Source organism: Pleurodeles waltl, chromosome 3_1 (assembly GCF_031143425.1).
Source record: "Pleurodeles waltl isolate 20211129_DDA chromosome 3_1, aPleWal1.hap1.20221129, whole genome shotgun sequence".
NCBI lineage: Eukaryota > Metazoa > Chordata > Amphibia > Caudata > Salamandridae > Pleurodeles > Pleurodeles waltl.
In genome coordinates, this window is record NC_090440.1 from 564,514,625 (window position 1) to 564,525,418 (window position 10,794).

General features: G+C 45.2%; 1 long non-coding RNA gene across 1 annotated transcript; it reads left to right on the forward strand.

The window, feature by feature from the left end:
• Nucleotides 1–2,027: 2,027 nt before the first annotated feature.
• Nucleotides 2,028–7,719, forward strand: LOC138283230 (uncharacterized). The gene is made up of 3 exons (XR_011201140.1): nt 2,028–2,111; nt 5,482–5,618; nt 7,314–7,719. It is a non-coding gene; the product is annotated as an uncharacterized lncRNA (long non-coding RNA).
• Nucleotides 7,720–10,794: the final 3,075 nt, after the last annotated feature.

Sequence of the window (10,794 nt, forward strand, 5' to 3'; positions counted from 1 at the left end):
TTCTCAAATGGTTGTGATCCATGTATTTGGGCCAATTAGTTTGTCAGGTGCCTAGACCTATTTATGGTTCCAATCTAACCCTGTTAGTTCCTGAATGCCAAGTCCGTCTTTTGAGCCCAGTGGCTACTGGTCACTATTATATTAGTTTAGGGACTGCTTGCAGTTGTCAGGGAGGGTCGGCCCACTTCCCTGTTTGCATTGTCTGGTCGTTGAGATTCGGAATGTTTGAAATGTACTGAACTGGAGTTTGACTCATAATTCCAACTGCCAGGTTGCATGTTTGTATTAGGTAGTTGGGAACATACTCCGATCCTTTACCTTGAACGTTGTTCCTTCGTGAGTCTCTTGGCAAATAAGTAGGGTTTCTAGCCTGAGTGTCCTTCCAGTATGGGTGGGTTTCAGGGTCTCAGAGATGCCTTGTTCTTGTGGGTCCCTGTATGTGGCACGTGAAAGGGCATTCCTTCCTGCATCTCCCTTACCAGCACATTTTATATTATTCCTCTTGTTTATGGTGAGTTTCTTGCTTTCGGTTGTTGGTGCCTTTGAGCACTTGTTAGTGTTTTGGTTGGGTTTATATAATCTTCAGTAAGATGATAGGGGAGTGGTCGCATTGTGTGTGGTGGTTCAAGGACTGTGCCATACCACTGTGAATAATTAGTGGCTGGGACATACACAAGTGCTTTTTTACAATTGTATTTTAAGTCAGTTTGTTGTTGGTTAATGCCTTCGTCTGCTGGGCTTTGATGGCTTTTCTGTGCTTTCATTGCTGTGGCACATCTGCAATTCATTTGAGGCGGCATTTTAGTCATTATTTATCCTCTGCTACACAATTATATTCATATACTTTGTGCTACACTGAAAATAAAGGCTGTGAGAGACTCTAAATGGAGGGAGGACTCGGCCAGGGCTGGTGGGCCCTGCCGTATTCTGGAGCCTGTTGGCCCAGACCGCCCAGGGCTCAAGAGCTGGAAACCGTTGACCTCTGCAAGTCCTAGGCATTGAGATGTGTGTCTGCGACCCAAGACCCTCACAATCAGAGGGATCCTTCAAGATGAAGATGCCGAGTGAAGGGGATCTGGCCCTAGCAAGTCAGAGGCAAAAAAAGGGACTGCTAGAACTTATTGTGCAAAGTGAGGGGCCCTGGAACTACCTGGTCCTTTTTGGAGATAAGGGCTTTGCTGGACCTGATTGAATGAGGGACAGCTGTGGACTCTATAGACTATTTTGTAGGGGTATGCGAAATATTGCAAAATTTGGAGGGAATTACACATATTTATGCAAAATGCAAATCCACCTTTTAATGATATGTCTTAATGCAAAATGTGCTATTCGTACATTCTTGATGCAAAGACGCATCTGCACCAAAAATTAGCTTGAAAAACACAATTGCTGCACACAGCTGCTTGTGCTCCGGTTGTTCCCTTGCTGCTGAGTTATATTTTTTACCACGAACTGCAGAATAATTACTCGACTAACATAATTTCGGGAATTTCATGCAGCAGTGCCTGATGGGCTGGTCTGACAGGTGAGTATGATATGGATTTTTAGCAGTTGGTGGGCCTTTTTAATGACCTTGTGGGCAGGTTTTTACTATTGATTTCCCTGATATTACCACGAACATTGCCTGCAGCAAACACACATATGCAGGCTCCCATGCCTTTCAAAAAGTACTCAAATAGCCTGTCTTATGAAGTTCAAAACTGGCTGAATAGCAAATGTGGCCCACTTTATTAGCTATAAGGTTCGGTAACGTGCGGGGGGCACTTTTATTTTTGTCCCCTGGCCTATTTTTTGCCCCAGTCCGACCCTGGATATTAAGAACAGCAGGCTCCAGATACTAAGTTCACGGTCCACCGCAGGCCTAGATGGTGGAGTCTTTTTAGGCAGGGTGAGGAGAGGCTTCGCAAAGGAGATGGGGCGTTTCATGCTAATACACGGTTGGTTTTACACATCAGTGCTCCGCCCACGCCCCAGTCCCACCTAGTTTGCCAAGTAAGGGAGCTGTCTAACTGAGAACTTCAGCAGAACTGGGCTGGACAGCAGACATTGCAGAGGGGCGGTGGAGAGGAGGGAGCCGGAGTCGCCGCAGCCCTGCAGGGAACGGGGCGCAGGTGGGTATGCTTCTGTCGGGGCTCGTGCAGTGCGCGGACAGGCGGCAGTGCGGCGTGAACCGCACGTGAGCACACTTTTGAACAGCATGGGGTGGGGCTGGCTATTAGAAGAGAGAGGAGGGGGCTTTGGACACCAGGAGAGCAAATGTCTGTCGAGGGGGCGGGAGGGGGTTTACTTGGGGGTGCACTTGTGAGGATTTTTGTGAAGGAGATGTGAGTGCCGGTAGCGGGTTCTGCAGTGAGCACACATCCGTGGGGAGTGACTGAAAGGTGTGGGCGTTAAGAGAGACAAAGGAGGCATGGTTGCTGCTGTGCAAGTAAGACCCCTCAATTGGGAAACTGTGATGCAAGCGAGGGGGACTGATTCTAGGGGGCAAGCTGAGGAAGACGCGTCCGTGGGATATCCGGTTGAAGTGCTTCCGGGCGCGTGGAGGACTTTCCTGGGTTTATGGTGTGCTCCTCTGGTGTATGGGGAGTACCCTACCCGACGGAAGAAGTGCTGTGCTGACGAAAGCTGCCACGGCCCTGACAGGACAGAGGAACAGACCCCACTTGTTCACACTGGCGGGCTCGGGGTCAAGCAAAGCAGAGTGCAGTTTAAGTGAATTACAGTTCAGGCGCAGTTTTAAAGAGATTATTTAGTACGGTGCTGAACTGAACAGAGTATGCTTTAAATGCAAAAAGGAAAGGTGTCGACACGCTTACAATAGTTTTTTTAGAAAAATGTTTTAATAGTGGAGCCGTTTAGCGATACAAATAAAAAATACGGAACGCACTTTCTGTTCGTTCCTCCTCACTACGACTTCTGGGACGACGGAGACGGGAGTACAGCGACAAACCTAGGAGCTAAAGAATATCAGCTACAGAGACAGGAGCAGGGAAACCCCAAAGGCACAGAGACACATAATCACAGGAGACAAGAGAGAACTTGGCACGGATAAATACAGCACAGAAGACAGAGAAGCACAAAGACAGGCGGAGGCAGGAGCACTGAGAACTCGAGAGACAGGAGCAGAAACAACTCCAGAGACAGGAGCACAGGAACTTCCAGGTATAGAAGCACCATCAGATCCAGAAAAATGAGAACAGGGAACTCCAGAGATAGGAGCTCAGAGAACTCCAGAGACAGGAGCACAAACAACCCCATAGACAGGAGCACAGAGACCTCCACAGACAGGAGTACAGAGAGCTCCAGGTATAGAAGCACAGGCAGCTCCAGATACATGAGAACAAGGAACTTCAGAGACAGGATGACAGAGACTAAAAGGGATAGAGCACAAACATCTCCAGACACACAAGAACAGGCAACTCCATAGATAGGAGCGCACAGCGATCTTCAGTGACAGGAGCACAAACAACTCCAGAGAAAGGAGCACACAGACAGGAGCACAGAGACCTACAGGTATGGAAGCAAAACAGCTCAAGAGGCATGAGAACAGGGAACTCCAAAGATAGGATCACAGAGAGCTTCAGTGACAGGAGCACAAACAACCCCAGAGACATGAAAACAAGGTACTCCAGAGATAGGTGCACAAACAACTCCAGAGACAAGAGCACCAAGACGTCCACAGACATGAGCACAGAGACCTCCTGGGATAGAGCACAAACAGCCCCAGGCACATGAGAACAGGGAACTCCAGAGACAGGAGCACAGAGAACTCCAAAGACAGGAGCACAAACAACTCAACAGACAGGCACACAGCGACCACCAGAGACAGATGCACAGAGCCCTTCAGGTATAGAAGCAGAGCTCCAGAGATAGGAGAACAGGGCACTTCTGAGATAGGAGCACAGAGAATCAGAGACAAGACAACAAATAATTTCACAGACAGGAGCACAGATACCTCCAGACAGGAGCAAACAGAAGTCTGCAAACAGGGGCAGAAAGAAGTCTAGAAACAGGAACTCAAACAGCTCCAGACACAGAATCACCGAGACCTCCGGAGACAGGAGCATATAGACCTTCAGAGGAGCACACAGCAATCTAGAGAAAGTAACCAACATACATAGAAATGGAACTTCAGAGATGAAGGTAGGGAGACATCAAGAGAGAAAAACTCAGGGATCTCCAGAGACCAGAGCACAGGGATTTCCTTAAACTGTAGCTTAGACACCAGAGACTTCCAGGGATAGAAACATAGAGGAATACACGGGTAGGCAGGAGTACAGCAACCAATGATGACCAACAAAGGCAAGGGCAAAGAGGCCTCCAGGTACAGGAGTCTAATGATAGGCCGAGAAAATGTCAGGTCATAGACGTGGAGAGAGAAGAGAGTAAAGGCAGTATGGGGGGCAGTGGCACAGAGACCTCCAGTGCGACCAGAGAACAAAGAAACAGATATAATAAGTGCAATAGCATATGAGAACAGACTTTCTGCTGAAGATGCACAGATCACTTGAGGAAAGGATATAAAGACAGATACATGAGTACAGATAATAAAAGGGACAGACCCTTGCCTATGAACATGTACAGCAGTCTGCTGCCTTTTGGCTAGGCTTATGCTACAAAAATACACGCATACATACACACATCCATAGATACGTACATACATACATACATACCCAGTGGCAGAGAACTTCAGTGACCAGGACATGACAGATACAAGAAGACAGAGAGTGGAACGGGGATAGACAGATCTTCAGAAAGAGCCTGCAATATATAGACCTAATAGGAGAGAGAGGAACACAGACAAAAACAAGAAAAGTAGACACAAGAGTTTGGGCTAGTCGGACCAGCATAGACATAGACCGCAGCAAAAGCACAGACACCATCACAGACAGACGCACACTCATATTTTGAATTTCAAAGACAGACATAGGAGCAAAGGCACTGAGAAAGACTGGCCCAGGGCGATTGATACCACCAGAAGCAGACGTACATAGAGCTTCACAGACCGGCTCACGACGAAAGAGACTAACACAGACAGCAACAGTAGCACAATAGCTTACAAACACAGAAAACCGGAGCCCACCGGGACACGGACTGTATCACAGATATCAAATAGACAGGAACCGAGAGGCTTCCACTGTCAAACCTAAGGGGAGGCACAGAGCCTAACAAGGGCAGCACAGAGACAAAAACCTAGCACGCAAACATGACAAAAGCACACCTAAAACTGGTAGAATGTTAGCAGCGTATACAGTACGTCCTTTCTAATTAATATTTACACTTCAAATATAAATAATTACAGAACAAGTCCAATAGAAATACATCTAATTACATGCTGGTTCAAAAACTTTCAAAGGTAAAGTTTACATTTAAACAAAAACGAAATGCCCTTTTGTTAAACATAACATAAGGTTACAGAAATGTTAATTTTTTTTTCCAATTCTGGTTTGGTAAAACTAACCCACAAAACGTTTTTTACAGAAAATGCCCGCACATAACGGGAATTTGTAGGTGTTCCTCTAAGTGCAATAAGCTTAAAAACATTTGAGGAAAATACTGCAAAAGACTCATTTTGCTGAAGTTGGATCAAGCGAAAGAAGTAAAAGTTAATGAATAAGGTATCTATGAGCGTTTACTTTTTTTTTATTGAAAAAACAACCTTTTCAGTTAGAAATATGTTAAACAACGTTTAAAAACAGTTTAAACTGCAAATAATTGTTAAGATGTTTTCCCCATGGACATAACTTTAAAATCTGGGTAACTTACTTAGATGTTTTTTACAACATAAAATAGATGAGAGCAAATATTTTCTAATATAATTTTAGGTAAAAAAAGTAATAATTAACTTGTTTAGCACCGCCTCTAATTTTCTGTGAAGATCTCTTTGTGAAATAGGTTTTTACATCTAGAAAATGACAATAACTGATAACGAAGGAAAATTACAATAACTAACTATGCCAAGATTTTATATATAACAAAATAAAGGCTGCGTCATAAGAACCTTGAAATTTTACAAAGTTTTATTGCATTTTGTAGGCTATTTCTTTAGTAACAAGATGGAACAGCCAATTGCGAGATTTTTCTTTAGCTTAGAAGTTAAAAGTGACAGCTTCGAAAGCAAAAACCCATAATGCTCCATCGAGAGTCTTGTGGAGTGGTATTTTATAAGTCGTACTTTTTTGTGGTGTTTCAAAATAAGTTCACATTGGTTGGCAACAAAATAAGAATAACTCTTTTAACTTTTATCAACCAGCCCCTGATACTTAATGTAAAAAGTGATTTATCCCATACCTATTGAACATTAAGTATTTAAAATATATAAAACACGTGTTTGGCTTGTTTGTATTTGTTGTGTATATTTTCATCCAGAAAACATGTTTGCCTATTCAATCTCCAGCAAGCGTCCTCATATTTTGCAAGTTTCCTTAAAAGGGGTGCAATGCTATCACATTTGTATTAATGGTATTTTCAAATTCCTTGTCTTCTTAGTGGACAGTGTTATTAGTGAGATTTCGCTTTGTCTTCACAGGAGTAAGATATGGTGTTAGAAGGGGGAAAATACACTGGATGCATGATGCTATGAGAGGAAGTAGGTTTATGGCATTACTATGAAGGCAGAGTGTGCATAGTTGTAGGGGGATCATCTCAGGAAGAGGCAGTGCACAGGGGTTCACCAGTGGGGCAGAAAGTTTATGGTCCTCAGGCTACTGGCGCAACAGGGAGTGTAGGATCAGGGTCTGGGAAGGTGCTTGCCACGGTGCAGGCAAGAGGGAGTGGACAGGTGGGGTGGGGTAGAGAGTGTATGGGAGTGGAGACAAGTGTGTATGTCAGCTGGGAGTGCCTATGGAGGGGCTTTTACTAGAGCGGCAGGGAGTGTACATTCATGGCTCTTCCTGATGAGCAAGAAGTTTATGGTAGGGGTGGTCGGTTCACAAGTAAAGCGGGTGGTGCATGATTAGTGGGCCGTCAGTGCATGGATCTGTGTTTACCGGAGTGTGAGCAGGTGTATGGTTGGAGGAGGGCGCCATATAAGTAATTGTTCAAATGTGATTTCACCAGAGGGCAGGGGCGTGCAGTTGAAAAGGCCAATGTGTTTTGTTGGGGATGCTGGAAGAGTGGCAGCGAGTGTAGGGTCGGTTGGGGGACTGACAAGAGGGACAGCAAGTGTATGGGGTAGAGGGTTACCAGAAGTGGGTGTGGTCAGTAGGGGGTGTTACCAGAGAGGCACTTGATGTATGCTTAACATATTGACTCTTCTTTTCTTTCCATTATCTTTTCTGAGCCTTCAGTCGTCACTTTGCATTTCTCTATAGGAACGTTATCCTGAAGCAGTGCTTGGCCACTACCAGTCTTCTCCTCAGCCTTTCCTCAGTCACTCCTGCCTCCTTATCACTTTTCCAGCCTAGCTTTTTGTGTCTGGCTGCTGGACGGAGAACTGATAAGGGTGTGTGTCTGACAGTCACAGCCAGAGGCTCTGAGCTCTACCAAACTCCCTACAACAGAACCGGCTCCTCTCTACTGAACCTGTACCCTGCAGGAGGCGCCTGCTGGACCCCGCACACTCCCGACGGACACCGGCACAGGACCTGCGGAGATCTGAGCCCCCGGGGCCCACCGACTTCGCACAGAGCTCTCCTGCCATGTGAATTTTTCTTGGACAGGTGACATGTGGAAAATTGATTTTTATATGGCGTAGCGCTAATAAACGTTAAATGTTCTTACAAATTGAGTGAGGTCATTAGTATATTCGTATCAAGATCAACTTTCAGATTGTGATAACATGGGCACTTATGATGAGTCAATCAAAAAAGGTAAATATGCTTTATTAAACTCCAAACAGTTATTCTCAAGAGTGAGCAGACCTTCCAAATATTTGGAGACGTGTTCAATTATTTTATGGTCTAAACCCCCAAACCATCTCCCGTTTTTAATTTCTAATTTGTATGCACATGTTTTAGTGATGTTTTATAATTTTGGCAATGACACACTTATCTTCTCTGAACATCAGAACACTGTAATTAAATAAAAGGTTACTTAGTAACTTGTGGGTTGTGATGGGCCAACAGTTTTCAGAGAGATGCACCTGTCATGATCGTGTTTCCTTCTACTAGAAGAAACACCATCCCGCTGACCCTTGATTCTGGTATCACCTGCAACACTGTGAAGGGGCGTGGGTAAGCAGGGGTGAGTAAGAACCTGCAAGAGTGATATTTACAGACAGGAAGTGGTGGAAGTAAGAGTCATGAGAAGAAATCAAACATAGGTATTCAACAGTCCTGGTATTCAGCAGTACTGGCAGCGAGCTCCTAAGTAAAACCTTGGGCCTTTGCATGCCTTTTTTCCACAAATTAGGGACTTGGGCTCGGTGTAAAACCTGGCTGTGGCATACCATGGATTTAGTTGAGGTCTACACCACACACATTCTGCTGTCTCGGCAGTAGCTGGTCATGGATTTTGTTGGGGTCTACAGAACAGACTGTCTGCTGTGTCTGCAGTAGGTGGCCATGTATTTTGTTGGGGTCTACACCACAGACTCTCTTCTGCCTCTGCAGTAGGTGGCCATGTTTTTTTTGGGGGGTCTACAGAAAAGACTCTCTGCTGTCTCTGCAGTAGGTGGCCCTGGATTTTGTTGGGGTCTACACCATAGAATCTCTGCTGTCTCTGCAGTAGGTGGCCATGTATTTTGTTGGGTTTGTACAGAACGGACTCTGCCGTCTCGGCAACAGGTGGCTATCGATATTGTTGGGGTCTACACCACAGACTCTGCTGTCTCAGCAGTAGGTGGCCACCTCCAGTATCACACAATCATTGCCAGATGAAGTACATGAGGCACAAGAATTCTGCCTCCTCTCCCCAGTGCTACCTGAAATCAAAGGGGGGACTGTTTGTGTTAAGTTCTGCATCCTAACTGTAAGTACCGGAAGGGGTGCATGTGGCTCTCAGTCACTTTTTCGTGCTCTTGTACATGGTGCGGCACACATCTTGGTGTCTGGTGGATGACAGCCCCTGCCTGCTGACCTCCAAGCATTGCTGCCTGCAGCGCAAGCCACTGAATCAGAAGTTCGCATGCAGAAGATATACAACTGTTTAAACTGTTGTGATTTTACTGTAGTATGTTGGATTGTACTCTGAGCCTTCTGGGACAACATTTTTTTTTTTTGTGACAGCCACTTGTGAATGTTTGCATTTTCTTAGGACAACGATCCTAGGTGCTCCCATCTGATGCGAGGATTCGTTTTCGGTTTTAAGGCTCTTTTACAATAAAATACCACTGTGCCATAAGTATGTAACTCCAACAAGAAATATCAAGATCAGGCTTGGCTGTACAGACTTGTCTTCTTGCAGCTTCTGCCAAGACCTTGTGTTTTTGTACTACTGAAGGTTCCATCATATCCGACTTAGGTATCCTTCCCAATGTGTCCTTTCTCGAATTCGGTTTTGAAACGTCCTGATATTGTGAAACAGACTGGTGTGACCGCACTACACAAAGAAACACATTGTGAGAGAAACACTGAGGGGCCACTGGAACACTGGAAAACCACAGGTCCAGATTTTATTCTTGACACTTTAAAGTTGAAAGCAGGCTTCAGGTCAAAGTAAAACTCCGTCAGAAAATGGAAGCAATGCGGGGACTGACAAGGAAAAGTTTGACTTCCTGGTGTCATTCTCAATTATCTTGTAATTGGAGGTTATTTGTATTCCTGGAGGCAGGAGACATTCTAGTCTGAGAACTTGTAATCGGATCCTTATTATAGACCCATGTGTTCACTTTCTCTTGTAGTGTCATGAACATATTGTTGCTTACTCCTAGTTTGACCTTATAGTTTTAGTTAAGGTAGTGATGCTCACAATGTTCTCTTTTGCGCTAAGGAACAAAGCCCTATTGGCGAACCGTACATCATAATTAATTTCTCCAATAAGTTAATTATTGTGTCCGTTGGTTTGTTGAAGTCGCCATATTGCAGACTTTCTCTTTGAGCGCTGATGATGTACACAAGCATGGACGTTCAAGGAAGATTCTTATCCTCATGAAAATGCTCACCTGCGATCTACACAAACATATATAGCTTTTGGTGTGGTAGTTCACTCTCTCTCTTTCTTTCTCTCTTAATTGCACAATGAAGGGAGTCACAGCTGATGCGCTTGTAGAGACACAGCACTGAGGACTTGCCAGATGCCGCAAAAGACACACGCATATGAGTTTACAATATTTTCTTTAGGGCAAGTATGTACGTATATGTGTGTGACCTGCTTCATGTAGACCAGTTGGGAGTGTGTGCCTCTTGGATCAAGTATGTGGAGGCAGAATGGACAATAAAGATAGTTGGTGATTGATTTAAAGCAGAGGTCGAAGTGGGCATTACGAGGGGGAGTGTCTCAAGGCAGTTTTGCCAAGCTGACAAGGTCAGACCCCCCAGGGCTGTGAAATCCTCAGCCTGGGAGAGTTCAGCCCAGCCAACCTGGAGCCTCTGTATTTTGCGTAAGTCTAGCTCCTGGCTGCCTGACCTGAACAAGAAGAGTGTCTGTCAGGCTGATCTCTGTTCCACCTTACAGACACGCTTTGCTGGTGAAAAAGGTTGAGGCATGGCCCCTCAGCCCGTAGGTATGGACGGGCCACTGCTGTAAACAGTCATTAGCATCAGCACAACTGCACTTGAAAGGCCCTCTCTGCCATTTCCCTGACTTTTGTGAAGCACCTTTGATTGCCTCCAAGAATGTGGTCTCCTCATTTCAAAAACAGACCTGCCAACTCACAAGGCGCCATTGTGTGACACAATATTGACTCTCCTTACA